Here is an 18,484-nt window from a genome sequence, read left to right as displayed (position 1 = left end):
TCTTATTCTGTGTTTTAGGGTAAGGCTGTGTCTCCCATTAATAGAAGTACTCCATTGCACCAAGTGAAAGAGATAGATTCCCTTCATTCCCATTCCCAAAACCTCCATTCCCCCTTTTCGTCGATTAGAAACTACCTCCGCTCCAATTACCGCCATTGACCACGAGGCAGGGTCGGAGAAGAAAGGCGTGTCTCCACCTCGTCATAGAGGGGAGGAGTGAGCCAGCCCCACTCGACCAACCATGAGCCAAGGGTTAGGCTAGAGAGGGCGGAGGAAGAGCGATCGGGGAGGTTCGCAAAGGTTGAGGGGCGGGGCCTATATAACCCAAGGCAGGGCGTGTCCACCAGAGATGAGCTTTTACCGGCAGACGAAAGGGAGCCCAAGCCATTGAGACGAGAGGAGGTCCAAGGCAGATGAGCTTCTACAGAGGAGAGACGAGTACAACGGAAAGAGCTGGGTCGTCAGAGCAAGAGCGCGTAGAGAGGTCCATGACAAGAGCTGAGTTGGTCGTCAGGGGTGGTCAGCCATTGCGTTCAGTGGTTGCGTTCAGTGGTTGCGTTCAGTGGTTGCGTTGGAGAGAGAGTGGTTGGACAAACAAAAGAGAGAGGAGAGAACCCGTCACGCCAGACCCCCCACCAGCGCGTCGGCTCTGACCGTGATCCGACCCGAGATCCGACCCGTGATCCGACCCGTGATCCCGCGCACGCGACAGGATCGGTGGCATCAGCGGCCGTCGAGGTCCAGCCCGACGTCCCGTGCGGGATGAAGCTCCAGCCAGCTCCGTGCCGTCCTCCCCCTCCAGCCACACACCTCCTTCCAGCCAATCCACGCTGCAATTCCCCGTGTGAGTCGTCTTTGTTTGTTCTGTCCTGGGTAGGTAATTAAGCTTGTATAAGGAATTCACTGTGTCACCTGCGTCTCGTGTCCCTGTACATAATCGTGACTGCTCCTTCTTGATTATATGTGTAAATAATAAATCCCATTACTCTTCTGTCCGTCTTCTCGTCTTATTCCTTTTCCTCTTTGCATTCGGTCGTTTTAGAGTTTTCCAGATTGGGCAGCTGCGGTGCGATACGGCCAAAGTTTGGGGTGAATCGGGTGAGTTGGGGAAGAATCGGGGGAACTGTACGAACACGGCGGCCATTCCGCTCGGTCAAGCAACATCTTTAGCCGTGTCCGTAACAATATATATATATATATATATATATATATATATATTCCAGGCAAGTGTATAAGTAATGCAATGTTATAAGGTAGCTAAGGTAGATTTCAAACGGCGATTTTTAAGTCCGTAATGAATAATTTCACAAGCCTTTCAGGCTTCCGCAAGATAAATTCCATCAAAATACACAAATTACCCTAAAAGAAAGTTGAACAAAGGAATAATTATTCCCAAAAAGCCTTTGTACAAACGTGGTGCAGGGTTTCTGGCACAGAACAACAACCTCCAACAAAAACCCCGCAATCTGGAGATGCAACAAAGGCAGGTACAGGTAATGATCATCTGCAGAGCTCGATGCTTTGCCACACCATCTGCCACCTGCTGCCATTAGAGGTGGATTATCGCCAAAGAGCATTGCTTCCCCATTTGCAATCAGTGTTGGCAATGGCTCGGAGGCAAGCGAAGATAAGGTTCCTGGGTGAAGCCAGCGGGCCAATCATAAAATAAGTGAGCATGTCTGCGCATTATTCAAATGAAAATCCCTTTCATTCTCCTATCCATCAGCTTTGAAATGCAAACTATTTCAACAAATCAGAACACGAATAGCAACTAAGCATTGAAAAAAAATTAAATATAAGGAAATTGGCAGACGACACATTCTGTAACGACAGTTGAAGAAATTTTAGTTGTATTGTGAATAGTTCAAATTCACAATCATCTCTTGTCAGGTTTGGGATATGTTGTGAGTGTCTGATAAGTGGGCAATGTGGAGACAATACTACAATGAAGATGATGTGACCTTGAGGTTGCTCCTCATTTCAGTGACATGATAGAACATGAGAATGTTTGTAACTAACGTGACAAATAAACATGGAAGTGTTATTCATCACGAGCAAAAAGCATACAAGCAAGCCTCATTGAAACCAGGCAAGTGAAGGCCCACACACCCAAACAAGAACATTCCAAGTTAAACCTGGTTACAATGACATCCATCTCTAAGGAGCACGTTTGGTTGGTAAAAAAAGATGTTTTCAGGTGACTCCAATGTACTGCCTTGTAATCAAACAGTAGTTATAGGCCCAATAAATCTTTACTATAATTCACCAAATGTCTGTCTGTCTGTCCGTCCATTCCCAGGTACCGCAAAAACGGCTGAACCGATCGCAAAGAAATTTTGGGTGGGTAATCCTGGGACCTCCTGGAGTAAAATAGGCTACATTGTTTTTCCAATTTTCCAATTTTTACAATTTCCAATTTTTGCAATTTTCCAATTTTCCAGATTTTCAAACACGATGGAATAATATTTACCGATATGAACAGTGATGTGGCTTTTATGGAAATTCTACAAATACCGTTTAGATTTTGATGATTTGCGTGTGATATGATTTAACGGATGTTTATATAAATCGTTTAAAATAAAAAAAGTCTTCAATTTCTGATATTTTGCCTTTTCATTCGGGCCTCCTAATTGAAGCCCCGCCCATAGGGTGTGTACCGTTGCTAGTACACTAAATTCAACAAGTAAATAGGAGAGCAGGGTAATCTATATTTATACACAGACATGAGATCAAGGCCGTCTCTCTGGAAATGTCTCATGCTTTCGATCCAGTCCGGAATCCTGCCTTGCTCTCCAAACTCTCTACCTATGCAATCTAAGGTCAACTCCACACATGTTACTGACTTTGTCTACTCTCGTAGCCGACGAGTGGTACTCAACAGAATCCTTGCATCTCCTCTCCCTATTAAGGCTGGAGTGTTCCAAAGCAATGTTAGGGACCATGTCCTATTCCTGATCTTCATCAATGATCTCACCGACTCTCTGGAAAATCCTCTTTATCTATTTGCTGATGACTCCACCCTGTGCCGTGACATCCTTTATCCTTCAGACATGCAGTCTGCATCCTTTTCCCTCTCTTAGGATCTTGAGAAAATCACAATCTGGTCAAACACTTGGAATATGTCTTTCAATCCTGAGAAATCCCACACACTCACATTATCTCTCTCCGAAAAGACCGTACCGCAAACCCTCCAATCTACTTTCTCAACCCTCTCAAATGAGTTGTTACTCAAACCCTTAGGTCTCATTCTCAGCCATGGTCTTTGTTGGGCAAAACCACATTTCAAACTTGGCCTCCAAAGCCAGTAGCAAATTGAGCATCCTCTGTCATACGAAGTCCTTCTTTGGCACACCTGAACTTTTATCCACCGAGAAAGTTTTCAACCTGATGAGCTTGAAAGAGCACTGCTCTCCCCTCTGGGCTGGTTCCCCTGCCTCACATCGTGCCCAGCTTGTTGCTGTGGAAACCAAGGCTTTTCGTACATAGTACTAGTACAGTACTAGTACACTGAATGGATAAGGAGGCAACAGGAGATAAAGAGCAATTGACAGAGGGGGAGGGGGGGGGGGGGGGGACACCAACAGCAGAGCCATAGGCCAAACCAAAAAAGATATTTTCAGTTAGGTCAAGGTTCCAAAAAAATTATGCCAACCCCCAAGACATTGGCAGAAAAAAGGGGGAAAACCTAAATGGTGTTTTTTTTTAGTCCTAGGGGGTCTAAGAGACACTGTGGTACCATCAAAATTGCGGACACTAATTGTAGAAACAAAACCCTATACCAGGTATAAGACTTCCCCTATACTATAGGGGGGGGGGGAGGGGGAGGGGAGCTTAATTAAAGTCAATAACTTGCCTTTGTATTTTGTTAGTTTATTAGAGAGCAACTTTGACTAAACCACCGTTACTCCCAGATGCATGGGGCCTTGTAAAGTGTGGCAAGGCCTTCTCCAAGATTTGGAGAGAAATGGAGTAAAAAGCAAGGCTAATCTTGGGCAATGTGTAGAGACAATAAGGCAAATTAGCCATGATTCTAACTTACGAATTGCTTTCAGTTTACGGTTGGCTGAAACCCTCAAAATATAACTTTTTTCTTCTCATATTCAAAATATTCTCCTGACTTTACAATTTTTCCCTCAGAGAAGAATTCGTAGGAGCTCCACTTCAGGTCTGGATGAGGAAGGTCTTCAAACACCATTTAGCAAGAGTATCAGGAAGTTGCCATGGGTTTGGGAGGCCTCCAAAGCCCCAGACCTCCAAAGCCCCAGCGTTCTCCTGGCATCCGCCAAACCCAGATTCGTCTGTCAGACTGCCAGACGGTGAAGCGTGATTCATCACTCCAGAGAATGTGCTTCCACTGTTCCAGAGTCCAATGGTGGCGAGCTTTACACCACTCCAGCCGATGCTTGGCATTGCGCACGGTGATCTTAGGCTTGTGTGCGGCTGCTCGGCCATGGAAACCCATTTCATGAAGCTCCCGACGAACAGTTGTTGTGCTGACGTTGCTTCCAGAGGCAGTTTGGAACTCGGTGGTGAGTGTTGAAACCGAGGACAGACGATCTTTACGCGCTGAACGTAAAGCGAGGTCCATACCAAAGCGAGGTCCATACAGAAAATGGTTTGTCGAGATCGGTTTGGAAAAACTTGACTGGCCTGCACAGAGACCTGACCTCAACCCCATCAAACACCTTTGGGATGAATTGGAACACCAACAGCGAGCCAGGCCTAATTATCCAACATCAGTGCCCAACCCCACTAATGCTCTTGTGGCTGAATGGAAGCAAATCCCCACAGCAATGTTCCAACATCTCGTGGAAAGCCTTCCCAGAAGAGTGGAGGCTGTTATAGCAGAAAGGGGTGGGGGGGACAAACTCCATGTTAATGCCCATGATTTTGGAATGAGATGTTCGATGTCCGCCTGTCCACATACTTTTGGTTATGTGGTGTATCTTCTCAAAACCTGTACAGATATTTGCTGGGTTACCTCTTCTAGAACCTCATCCATATTCTGTGCACCAATCTTGCAGATATTATTCATGCGCAGACATTTTTTCAGGATGTTTTCCACATTTGTTTGTGAATTAAATAAATAGGAGTTCCACTGTAAGGAACATCAATGCAGGAAGAGGCCAGTAGAGGCCATCAAGGCCTGCGCTAGGATTGCCAACCCATGGTTGTTTGTCCGTACTCCGTCCTTTTTAAATGTCGAGTCTCGAGCGAGGAAGCAGCACGAACCATTTTAACTTATTTGGTATGACTCAGCCGGGTTTGAACCACTGAGCTCCCAGACTCAGAGCGGACGGTTCTAACCTTACACCACCAAGTCTGGTTAATTACATCCACCACGGAAGGTCGATGGAGGTAAAGTTTTCAAGCCTGTTTGTCTGTCTGCCTCTCTGTTTGTTTGTGAGCAGGAAATCTCAAAAAGTTATGGACGGATTCAAATGAAACTTGGTGGGCATGTTGGAAGTCTGACAAAGACGAATTGATTAGATTTTAGTGAAGATCCGGATCTGTATCGGAGAAGTTTAAAAGTGATTCTTCACCATTGAGAGATAGGACCAAAAACTATATACAGCACAATATTTCAAAAATTTATGGATGAGTTATGACAAAACATGGTGGATCATGATTTGAGTAAAGGACAAGAACAATCCAATTTGGTTTTGGTTGAGGTTTTGGAGATATGATTTGATTTTGGAGGTATGTGCTCTACCACGTTCCATTCTCGTTGCCCTTGTAATAACAGAAGAGGCCCAGTATATGACTGCAATTCTAAAATCTTCTACCACAAAATATCATTTTTTATTTTATGCTAGTATAAAGCCGGTCAAATATGACGGGTTGGAACAGTTTATTTGATGGTGCAGCCTCGTGAGTGTGCCAAAGTCTGAAGCCTCAGCCTAGTGTCAGGTGTGCTTATATCTTCTTTATTTATGAGACATTTTACAGATGTAAATGAACACTCGTTTTACTCTGTATGCGTTGTACATCACGTGCAGCGAATTTCATCTCCCTGCTCCTTGTATGTATTGTTATTTATTTAAAAAAACGTTTCTGTACACCGCTATTGAGGCTCGGTTTGCAAGCCACCGTCTACATTTCCAATAGAAGAGACGTAATTACCCTTTTACGGAAAAAGTTTTTTGAGTTTGTTTTATACTCAAAAATGAACCATAGTGAACACACATTTGTGTCAAAAGATTGGCCTTTGAGACCCGACTCAAATTGTCCTTATGAAGGGGGACAGACATCGGTACAAACACACAAATAGACATTGTGCTTTAATAATAATAATAATAATTCATTTATTTTGTATAGCGCTTTTCATGAAGCCCAAAGGCGCTTTGACAGAGTGCAAAACATAATGCATAACAAAACATGAAAACAACAATTGCAAAAAGACAAGAATCAATAGGGAAATATTTAAAGCAAAAGGAGGGAGAAGGTGAAGTGATAGTCAGGGGTTAAATGCTGTGGGTTGAATGTTGAATGCAGTGCTGAACAGGTGGGTCTTGAGTGATGTTTTGAATGTGGTGAGTGAGGAGGAGTCTCTGATGGTGTGAGGTAGTGAGTTCCAGAGGGTGGGAGCAGCGATGGAGAAGGCCCTGTCCCCCCAGGATCTGAATTTGGTCCGGATGGGGGGGGGGGGGGGTCAGGAGGTTGGTACCAGCAGAGCGGAGGTTGCGGGTGGGAGTGTGTCTGGAGAGGAGGTCAGCCAGGTAGGATGGGGCCTGGTTATGGAGGGCTTTGTAGGTCAAGAGGAGGATTTTGTACTGGATTCTCTGGGAGATGGGGAGCCAGTGAAGCTTGTAAAGGACGGGGGTGATGTGGTCATGGGTCCGGGAATGGGTGAGTAGACGGGCAGCGGAGTTCTGAATGTATTGGAGTTTATTGGTGATTGTTGAGGGTGAACCATAGAGGAGGCTATTGCAGTAGTCCAGACGGGAGGTGATGAAGGCGTGGATGAGGGTTTCTGCAGCCGTGGAGGAGAGGGATGAGCGGAGACGGGCGATGTTTTTCAGGTGAAAGAAGGCTGTCTTTGTGATCTGTTTAGTGTATTTGTCGAAGGAGAGGGTTTGGTCAAAGATGACGCCAAGATTCCGGATGAGAGGGGAGGTGGATACTGGGATACCGTCGATGTTGAGGGCAAAGTTATGGGTGGATTTTGTGAGCGTTTTTGGGCCAATGATGATTATTTCAGATTTATCACAGTTTAGTTTGAGGAAGTTGATTTGAAGCCAGGATTTTATTTCAGAGATGCAGTTTGTCAGGATAGAGTGGGTGTCGGTGGAGACGGACTTGGTGGAGATGAAAAGCTGGATGTCATCGGCGAAGCAGTGGAATTGGAGACCATGACGGCGGATTAAGTGACCGAGGGGGGACAGGTAAAGGATGAAGAGGAGGGGGCCAAGAACTGAACCTTGGGGGACACCTTGGGGGAGGGGAGCAGTGGGGGATTTGCAGTTATTGATGGAGATGAACTGGCGTCTGTCAGAGAGGTATGATTTAATCCAAGAGAGGGCAGTGCCGGTAACGTTAAAGGTGGATTTAAGTCGGGTGAGGAGGATGGTGTGATCGATGGTGTCAAAGGCAGCGCTGAGGTCGAGGAGGACGAGAATGTTGAGGTTGCCAGCGTCAGAGGAGAGGAGAAGGTCGTTGGTAATTTTGAGGAGAGCAGTTTCAGTACTGTGGTTGGAGCAGAATCCAGATTGGAATGTTTCATACAGGTTATTGGCAGAGAGGTGATGTTTGAGTTGAGTGGCTACAGCGCGTTCCAAAACTTTCGACAGAAAGGGTAGGTTGGAGATGGGTCTGAAGTTGTTTAGGGTGTCAGGGTTTAGACCAGGTTTTTTTAGAATGGGGGTAACAGCAGCAATTTTGAGGGATGGTGGGACGATGCCTGTAGACAGGGAGGAGTTTATTGTTGCAATGATAAGTGGAGAGAGAGCAGGGAGGGAGGCCTTGACAAAGCTGGAGGGGATGGGGTCAAGAGTGCAGGTGGCAGTTTTCATTCCTATGAGGAGTTCAGAGAGGTCAGTAGGGGAGACCGGGGAGAATTGAGACAGGGGAAGGCAGGATAAGGGGGGGCAGGTGGTTGGAGGGGGAGCGGGTGCGGCGGTGGTCAAGCTGTTGTAGATGTTGTAAATTTTGCGTTGGAAGAAAGAAAGGAAGGAGGTGCAGTTGTCTACTGTGAATGACTGGGTGGTGGTGTCCAGGGGGTGGAGGAGTTTGTTTATTGTCGAGAAGCGTGCTTTTGGGTTTCCGGAGCCAGAGTGGATAATTTGAGAGTAGTAGGCGGAGCGGGCGTGGGAGAGGGCATCTTTGTAGTGTTGTAGGTGGTCCTTGTAGGCTTGGGATTTATATGGTAGATTTAGTTTTTTACAGGTTTGAAGGCTCATACCCCCATTCCACTTATGCCGATCGACCCCGATCTGCACAACGGGAACGATCCTATTTGGAACGGGATCAATCGGCATGATCGTAAACGGAACGTCTTCGATCTTTGTCGATCGGGACAAAAAAATAGATCGGGGCGATTTTTTAAACATGTTTAAAATTTCCATCCCGATCTGAAATAGCGGGACTGATCGTGATTACAGCGTGAATGAAACGTAGTCCATCGGAATGATCGTAGTTAGAACGGCTTGATCGTAGTTAGAACGGCTTGATCGTGATTACAGCGTCGTTGCAGCGGGAGGATTATCTTGTGCCGTTTCGACGACGATCGTTACCTATCCGTCCCGCTCCAATGCCGATCAAAGCCGCTGTATATAAATCGGTTAAGTGGAATTGATAACTGCATGAGCCAAATGGCATTGCCCAATAACCCCATGGTCTAAAATTAAAAGCGGTACAAGTTAAACAAATATTATTAATGATCAATTTTACCGCTTTTAATTTTATGACCTTTTAATTAAGTGAATGCAAACTTTGATCCCCTCTACCCAGCAAAAACTTGTCACATTTTTAGCTTTTATTTTGAAGACCTTTCATTTTGCAATGCATTTTCATCCCCTCAACCCAGCAATAATAACTTCTCCCTTTCCAACCAACACAAGGCAAACATTGAATATCAAGTTTCATAATGTTTATTGTCACATGAATATCAATAGAAATCATTATCAATGCAATACATAACAATACAACAATGTCCTCCAAAAGGTCTTTGAACTCCTTCCCATAGTGTCTCTAATGATGTCTCACCATCCTCTCCTGCCATGGAACTGCACCAGCAGGGCTGTTAAAATAGAGTCTCAGTACCTCCCTCTGACGCTTGGCCTCTACACTGTCCCTGTTACCTCGAACTGCCTGCTCCACCTCTAACATGTTGGCTTGATCTTTCCATTCACCAGGGATGATGTTGTGTCGATAATCCTCCTGGTCCACCTCGGCATGCTGAATACCTGGAAACCGGATGCGGAGCATGTTGTGCAGACAGATAGCAGTTTCGACCAGGTCACGCACCACCTCAGGATACTGTTGTAGTGTCTTGAGCAAGCATTGCCAACGGTTTGCCAAGATGCCAAAGGCGTTCTCCACCACTCGTCGACCCCTTGAGATGCGGTAGTTGTAGAAGAGTTGTTCAGGAGAGAGTCCACGTCTGGCATAGGGTTTCATCAAGTAGGTGCGGAGAGCAAAGGCATCATCTCCAAGGATGAAGAATGGCATCTCTTCATCATCGTTCCGCATGGCCAGGGGGTCGGGGAATCCAATGGTTTCATTCTCTATGCACTCTTTGAGCTCCGAAGCATTGAAAATCTGAGCATCTGACATGTGTCCCATTCCACCAACATCCACCCACAAGAACTTATAGTCGGCGTCCACCAGTGCCATCAACACGATCGAGAAGAAGGCCTTGTAGTTGTGGTAGAGGCTGCCTGAGTTGGGTGCGCATCTGAGGGCGACGTGTTTGCCATCAAGAGCTCCGAGCACATGAGGGATGTTCCATTTACTTTCGAAATCATCAGCGACTTCTGTCCATTCTTCTGGGGTGGTAGGGCACTTCACCATTTCTTCTTTGAACTCTGCAACGATGGCTTGACACACCTCCGGAATGAACTTGACGATGGTGTTTCTGCTGACCCTGAAGTCGTAGGAGAGAGTTGGGTAGAGGTCTCCTGTAGCCAGATGCCTCAGGGTGATGGCGAGCTTCATTCCAGGTTGTAGGGCCTTTCTCAGCCTGGTATCTTCTTTCTCAATCCTGGGGGTGATTCTGTGGAGGATTTCATCAAAGAGAGCAGGTGGCATCCTCACAAAGTTCTAGAAAGAGTTGATGTCCTCCAGCCTCAGTTCATTCATCAAGCGGGCGTAGTGCCCAAACTGCAATCTTCTTTCTTCTGTCAACCATGGCCGGACCCAGAACTGAGGGGCTCTTCTTCTTCTTCTCATTCTTCTTCTCACTTGAGCAGCTCTTCTTTCATTAATTGCATATTGTTGGAGAAGTAGAGCGAGCTGCAGACGGCCATTTCTCTGATGTTGATCCATGGCTGTCTTCGACGATACTGATGATCGGCAAGCAAATCGGGCCCTATTTATACGGATCGGGACCTGAAATCTGATTTTTAGTCGGCTTAAAGACGGGAATAGAGCGTAGTTAGATCGGTTTGGTCAGGAATGACGTAGTTGAAACGGCAATAGATCGGCAGCATCGGCGTTGGATCAGTTTTAGATCGGCGGCGATCGGGAATGCATCGTGGTTACAGCGTAGTGATCGTAATCGGAGCGTACTTAGGACGTAGATACAGCGTAGATGACCAGTTTTTTCCCAAAGTGTCCCGATCGCTCCCGACCTGGAGATCGGGGCTAATCGGGGCCGATCGGCATAAGTGGAATGGGGGCATTAGGCAGAATGTTATGTCAGAGCGGCACTACACAGTACACGTTTACGTTGGCCGCACCAAACCAAGTAGCTACAACCTTTGTCGTATGACCTTTTGCCCCACTGGCAAGTTTGGTTGATATTGGATAAGTAATGACCGAATTAATTGGCCACAGACATACATACATACAGACAGACAGACAGATTTCTTGGCTATTGGGCACAATCCTGCACGGGTCGCCACTCCGACGCAGGATACTAGAATGGCTCATTCATCCCAGTAATCCGGTGCTCATTTTTCCGACCTTGGAAATATGACAGGCTGAGTCAACCCACGTGGTGTTAATTGAACGGGTTGAACAGGGGCTTCAACTCAGGACCTTGAGATCTTAAGCCGGCAACCTTAACCATTCAGCCAACACCAGGCTATGACCATGACGAAGAAACCATTAATGTATTAGTTATACCAAACTTGATGAGACCATCACAATACCCTTTATTGGCAAACAAATTCTGGTAAAGATCAGTGTTGGTTGCCATTTCAGCGCATCATCTGTTTATTAAAAGCTCCAGAAATGTAAAGACAGGAGGATTTGCAACCTCCATGGAGTCTGCTCGTACAGACTATTCCAGAGATTATAACCACATCGAGGATTTGCAACCAGCTTTCTTCAAATAGATGCTGAAATGTCACAGCAGAAGTATTTATCTTTGTTTCGGCATCATATTTAACATCAAGCAAAGTAATCCAAACTGATATGTGGGCCTTTAAAAAAGTACTCGGAAGGAGGTACTCAAAATTGTCCTTTAACATGTTTAATTGTTTATTTAAAATAATCCATAAATTTTAGGTTTCCATTATCTGCCCCAATTTTATAGAGTACTATTATATTACCCATAAAGTGATTGTGCCACCCCTTTGCAGTCTCACACACACACACACACACACACACACACACACACACACACACACACACACACACACACACACACACACACACACACTTTTTATTGTACAGTAGTTATTGATTGTGCAGTATGGGTTGTTCGGAAACATTCATACAATTTAATGGATTGCTGTAAATTATGTTTTTTATTTTATTTTATTTGTATACAGAATCGAGGCTCGTGTAAGAGCTCAAATCTTCACAAAATGTTAATTTCACAACATCTCATATTTAACTTTATTTAAATTGTTAACCTCAAAACAAAGTTTCCTTAGCTAAATTAAGAACCTTAACCCATAAGCAATTGACTCGTTTCCTGACTGCACGGATCCTTTCAGCCCAGAACCTCTTCAAATGGTAGATCCACAACTTCGGTAATGGATCCACATCAGGAGATCCACAACCTCGGTTTCCTCCAGGCAGTCAGTTAATCCATAAATGGAACATCAATATGCTCTCCGCCCCTCCTCCCAACTCTGTCCCATCTTTGCTCTCCACCCCGCCCCCATTCCCAAAGCCTCAGCCTCCCTTCCCAACCCTGTCCCATCTTTGCTCTCCGCAACCCCCCCCCCCTCCCTCCCCACTCTGTCCCATCTTTGCTCTCCGCAAAAAGGGTAATATTAATTCTAAATTGTAATTATTAAAAAAAAATTCTAAACGGTAATTCTAAAGGATAATGCTAAAGCGTAATTCGAAAGGGTAATTCTAAAGGGTCATTCCAAAGGGTAATTCTAAAGGGTAAATTATAAAGTTCTCTCTGTGTATATAATATAGAAAGTGCCTATAGAAAGTCTACACCCCCTTTCAAAATTTTCACCTTTTGGTGACTTGTAGTCTGGAATTAAAATGCATTAAATAAGACGTCTTCCACCTTTTATTTACACATCGTAACCCATAACTTCCAAGTGAAAAACAAATTCGACAAATTAAAAAAAATTAATCCAAAATACAAAACTAGAATATCTTGGTTGGATAAGTGTCTACCCTCCTTTTAATAGCAATTGTAAATTAGCTCAGGTGTAACCAATCACCTTCAAAATCACACACCAAGTTAATTGGCCTCCACCTGTGTTAATTGTAGTGCTTCTTATTATTTCAGAATAAAATAAGCTGTTCCTGTAGGTTTCCTCTGCTGGGTAATGCATTTCACAGCAAAGACTCAACTATGAGCACCAAGGAGCTTTCAAAATACCTCTGGAATTAAGTTGTGGAAAGGCACAGATCAGGGGATGTGTATATAAAATATTTCAAAGGTCTTGAATATCTCTTAGAGCACAGTCAAGACAATCATTAAGAAGTGGAAGGTGTATGTTACCACCAAGACCCTGTCGAGATCAGGACGTCCCTCCAAACTGGATGACCAAGCAAGGAGGAGACTGATCAGAGAGGCCACCAAGAGGCCAAAGGCAACTTTGAAAGAGCTTAAGGCCTCTATGGCAAAGATTGCTCACTATGTGCATATTACAAAAATATCCCGAGCACTCCACAAGTGTGGCCTGTACGGTATGGTGGCAAGAAGGAAGCCATTACTATAAAAAAAAGCCCACCTTCAGTCCCATTTGAGGGATGCAAAAAACCACCCCAGGTATTCTAAAGCCATGTGGCAAAATTGTTTGCGGTCTGACGAAACCAATATGGAAACTTGTGGCCTAAATGCAAAACGTTACATTTGGTGCAAACCCAACAAAGCACATCACCCAAAGAACACCATCCCTACTGTGAAACATCATGTTATGGGGATGTTTCTCATCAGTAGGGACTGGTGCACTTATCAGGATAAAAGGGAAAATGGATGGAGCAAAATACAGAAAAATCCTTGAGGAAAATCTGCTGCTCTCTGCAAGAAAGCTAAAATTGGGACGGAAGTTCACCTTTCAGCATGACAACTACCCGTTCACCATGACAACGACCCGAAGCACACAGCCAAAGCTACGCTGGAGTGGCTAAGGAACAAAAAGATAAATGTCCTCGAGTGGCCCAGTCAGAGTCCCGACGTAAATCAAATCGAAAATCTGTGGCATGACTTGAAGATTGCTGTCCATCAACGCTTTCCACTCAACCTGACTGAACTTGAAGAGGTTTTTACAGAAGAATGGGCAAATATTGCCCAATCAAGGTGTGCAAAGTTGGTAGAAACCTATACCAACAGACGCACAGCTGTAATTGCTGTCAAAGGTGCTACCAAGCATTAATTCAGGGGGGGGGGGGGGGGTGGATACTTATCCAACCAAGATATTCTAGTTTTGTATTTTTAATTAATTTTCTGAAATTTTTAGAATCTATTTTTCACTTGGAAGTTGTCGGTTACGATGTGTACATAAAGGTGGAAAAAGTCATATTTAATGCAATTTAATTCCAGGTTATAAGGCAACAAAAGGTGAATTTTTTTGAAAGGGGATGTACACTTTGTATAGGCACTGTAGAGGAGTGCATTTACGTATTACGTACACGAGCAACGGTACCCGTCCTACGGGTGGGGCTTCAATTGGGAGGCCCAAATGAAAATGCAAAATATCATGAATTGAAGGCTTTTTTATTTTAAACGATTTATATAAACATCCGTTAAATCATATCACACGCAAATCATCAAAATCTAAACAGGATTTGTAGAATTTCAATAAAAGCCACATCACTGTTCATATTGGTAAATATTATTCCATCGTGTTTGGAAAAACTGGAAAATTGGAAAATTTGAAAACATTGGAAAAAATTGGAAAAACAATATAGCCTATTTTACTCCAGGGGGTCCCAGGATTACACACCCAAAATTTCGTTGCGATCAGTTCAGCCGTTTTTGCGGTACCTGGGAACAGACAGACAGACAGACAGACATTTGGTGAATTATAGTAAGATGGTGGAAAGGAGGGGTTAAATTTAGGAAAATCGAAATGAGAAAACAACTCCAAAATGATAAGTGGAAGAATGTGACGTAGGAAAATACTAGAGGAGGGGAGACAACGAGAGAAGATAGAGGGGAGATTGAAGAAAGGAAGGGATATGGGTGAAGCATACTGGGTGGAAAGAGGTGGAGGAGGGGGGTCAAAAATTCAGTGATTTTTCCATAATTATATCATGTCTATCCATGTTGGTCCCTTTCTCTAGATGGCCGTTAGCACTCGCTTGTGGACGTTAAAGATTCTGGGGTTCATTTTGAAAATACCAGGACACCGTTTTGGAACCGTTGCCAAAATGCAACTTCTGCCTTTGGGTCTGAAGCTTCACAAATCTGCACATCAGGATATGAGGGGCAGCATCAAGTATATGTTTCTATGGCTGTTAAATGCAGTGTCACAACATCAAGGTGCAGCATGTGTCCTCCTTTTGGAGAGAAGAGACAACATCAATGTGTCAGTGATTTATCAACAGGTAAATGCTCATGATGGGGCTGGAACAGGTATCACGAGCAAATCCCAAAAGTGGTGTGGAATTGCAACACGTACAAGTGGTTTCAACGGCTCCGTATAATGTCCTCCAGTTATCAGGAGCACTCGTAAAAATGACCCCATCTTTGAAACAGGCACGTGCATCATAACAACCTGATATTATTCACCAAGTGTCTCCAAAGGTAGGACAATTGTGGAAACTGCACAATTCGTTCTTCAAAGCAGTCACGCAAAACTTCGTCGCAAAATCCACCCCATTTTCCTGACATCAATCCATAGGAAGATGTTCAGGGAATGTTAACAGTCCGGCAGGAGATGAGACTTCCCTGTACCCAAGCAGACGTGGATCGCTCTCTAAAGTACAACAGCAAATCAGACCTTTATCATGCTCTGTCTGGTGCGGACAACAAGCACAACCCCACAAAATGCTCGCTCACCTTGCTCGACGTTGGTTTGCCTGAATCAGCAGCCAAGTTTACAAGGCTGAGGGTTGGAAAAGCAACGAGGGGTACAGAGGAACAACGCGCAAACACGTGGATTTCCAGAGCACTAGTTGCTGCTGCTCGGTGGCTCGAGGCGCTCCCAGATCATGGCACAAGGGGAGGGAGGGACGTGTGAGTGGGCAGAGCAGACTTGAAATTCCGCTCTGCATCACATCCTCCGGGGGCGCAGCCCCTCGCCAGCATTCGCTCATGCACTTGTTGTTTTGACTCATCATTTTGGTTTGTGTGCATGTAATACATATGCATATATATATATATATATATATATATATATATATATATATATATATATATATATATATATATATATATATATAAAAATAAATAAATATAAATATATACATACATATATATATATATATATATATATATATATATATATATATATACATATATATACATATATATATACATATATATACATATATATATGTATATATACATATGTACACTGTATATACATATATATATATAAATAAATAAATATATATATATATATAAATATATACATATATATATATACATATATATACATATATAATAATATATATATATATGTATATATACATATGTACACTGTATATACATATATATTAGGGTGGTCCTTATTCCTCAACATTCGGATTTTCTAAGCTCCAACCCCCGGGATTCATTGGAATAGTCGAGAAAACTCTCCTGGTGAACTTTTTTTTCCAATCGGACAACATTTACCCCTCCCTCATCGACCTTGAAGTTTCACCCTGAGGAATAAAAACAACAATCCTTGAAAAAAAAAATTTGTGCCATTTATTCCCAAAATGTTAGCTTATAACACACAACATACAGTATTTTATAAATGGTTACCTCATTACACAGTTAAATGTATTAAACTATAACAAAAATCTTAAGCAAAATGACCCACAAGGCTCCTAGGCCCGTCCGACTTAGTGCTCCTGCTCCTGCTGGGCCGCCACACCAGCAGCCACGGTCTTCTTTCTGGAGTCCGGGAACTCCGCGCGATGACGAGAGACAACTTGGAGGAGAAATTGCAGTTGCTCATCACTCATCAGCCTGAGTTAGCATTCGGTTGTATTCCCGGATGAGGGCAACAGTCGCCTGTACGCGAAAGCCTGGACAATGGCTCCGGAGGCCGCAGCTGCCCCTCGACACGACCTGCAACTGCTGAAGAATTTGACGACCTACATGGACGCCAACCGGGACGTGGGCAAGGCAGCTCTGACCAAGCTGCAAGGGCACCTGTGGTACCTCTCGGAGGAGCTTGTCGCTCTGGCGCTCTTTGACCCCTGGTCACGGTGGAGGAGAAGAGGCAAATACTCACCTCACTTCACACCGGTGGGAGATGAATCTCCAGCGAAGCACCCAAAGCTGCCCAGCCAAGACGTCTCAGGACTCCAACTGCAAGACATGGCATCAACCAACACGCGACGGTTCTTCCAGAAGCTGCGCCTGGAAGACGGCTTCCTCGACACCGTGACCGATCCCGCGACCTGGCTGCAGCGGGAAGACTTCCGGACAGCGGCGGCCTTCGTGCAGGGGATAGCAGTCATCAACGACAACGCGGAGCGAGGAGTTGCCCTCATCCAGGAATACAACCGAATGCTAACTCAGGCTGATGAGCAACTGCAATTTCTCCTCCAAGTTGTCTCTCGTCATCGCGCGGAGTTCCCGGACTCCAGAAAGAAGACCGTGGCTGCTGGTGTGGCGGCCCAGCAGGAGCAGGAGCACTAAGTCGGACGGGCCTAGGAGCCTTGTGGGTCATTTTGCTTAAGATTTTTGTTATAGTTTAATACATTTAACTGTGTAATGACTAATGAGGTAACCATTTATAAAATACTGTATGTTGTGTGTTATAAGCTAACATTTTGGGAATAAATGGCACAAATTTTTTTTTCCAAGGATTGTTGTTTTTATTCCTCAGGGTGAAACTTCAAGGTCGATGAGGGAGGGGTAAATGTTGTCCGATTGGAAAAAAAAGTTCACCAGGAGAGTTTTCTCGACTATTCCAATGAATCCCGGGGGTTGGAGCTTAGAAAATCCGAATGTTGAGGAATAAGGACCACCCTAATATATATATATATATATATATATATATATATATATATATATATATATATATATATATATATATATATATATATATATATATATATATATATATTTATTTATTTATTTATAAATATATATATACATATATATATATGTATATATATATACTGTATAATATATATATATGTATATACAGTGCATTCAGAAAGTATTCAGACCCCTTCACTTTTTTCACATTTTGTTAGGTTGCTGCCTGATGCTGAAATCGTTTAAATTCATTTTTTCCCTCATCAATCTACACTCAATACCCCATAATGACAAAGAGAAAACAGAACTTTAAAAAGTTTTGTAAATTTATTAAAAAGAAAAGACTGAAATATCACATTTACATAAGTATTCATACCCTTTGCTATGACACTTGAAATTTAGCTCAGGTGCCTCCCATTTCTCTTGATCATCTTTGAGATGTTTCTACACCTTGATTGGAGTCTACCTGTGGTAAATTCAATTGATTGGACATGATTTGGAAAGGCACACACCTGTCTATATAAGGTCTCACAGCTGACAATGCATATCAGAGCAAAAACCAAGCCATGAGGTCGAAGGAACTGCCTGCAGAGCTCAGAGACAGGATTGTGTCGAGGCACAGATTTGGGGAAGCCTACAAAAAAATTCTGCTGCATTGAAGGTTCCCAAGAGAACATTGGCCTCCATAACTCTTAAATGGAAGAAGTTTGGAACAACCAGGACTCTTCCTAGAGCTGGCCGCCCGGCCAAACTGAGCAA

The 18,484-nt window shown here is 43.9% G+C and overlaps 1 protein-coding gene across 2 annotated transcripts in view; it reads right to left on the bottom strand.

Moving 5' to 3' along the window:
- The window catches only part of LOC137436464 (plasma membrane calcium-transporting ATPase 2-like), a 244,394-nt gene extending 228,654 nt beyond the window's left edge, over positions 1–15,740 (bottom strand). For both annotated transcript variants that reach the window (XM_068130276.2, XM_078786445.1), the window contains exon 1: positions 15,587–15,740. The gene's annotated coding sequence lies outside the window, so the exon portion shown is untranslated. The remainder of the gene's footprint in view (positions 1–15,586) is intronic.
- Between the last annotated feature and the right edge of the window lie 2,744 nt (positions 15,741–18,484).

The sequence above is a fragment of the Myxine glutinosa genome, chromosome 11, assembly GCF_964187855.1.
Source record: "Myxine glutinosa chromosome 11, kmMyxGlut1.1, whole genome shotgun sequence".
Taxonomy (NCBI): Eukaryota; Metazoa; Chordata; class Myxini; order Myxiniformes; family Myxinidae; genus Myxine; species Myxine glutinosa.
Note: the sequence above shows the minus strand (reverse complement) of the source record. Positions and strands in the feature narration are given on the sequence as shown.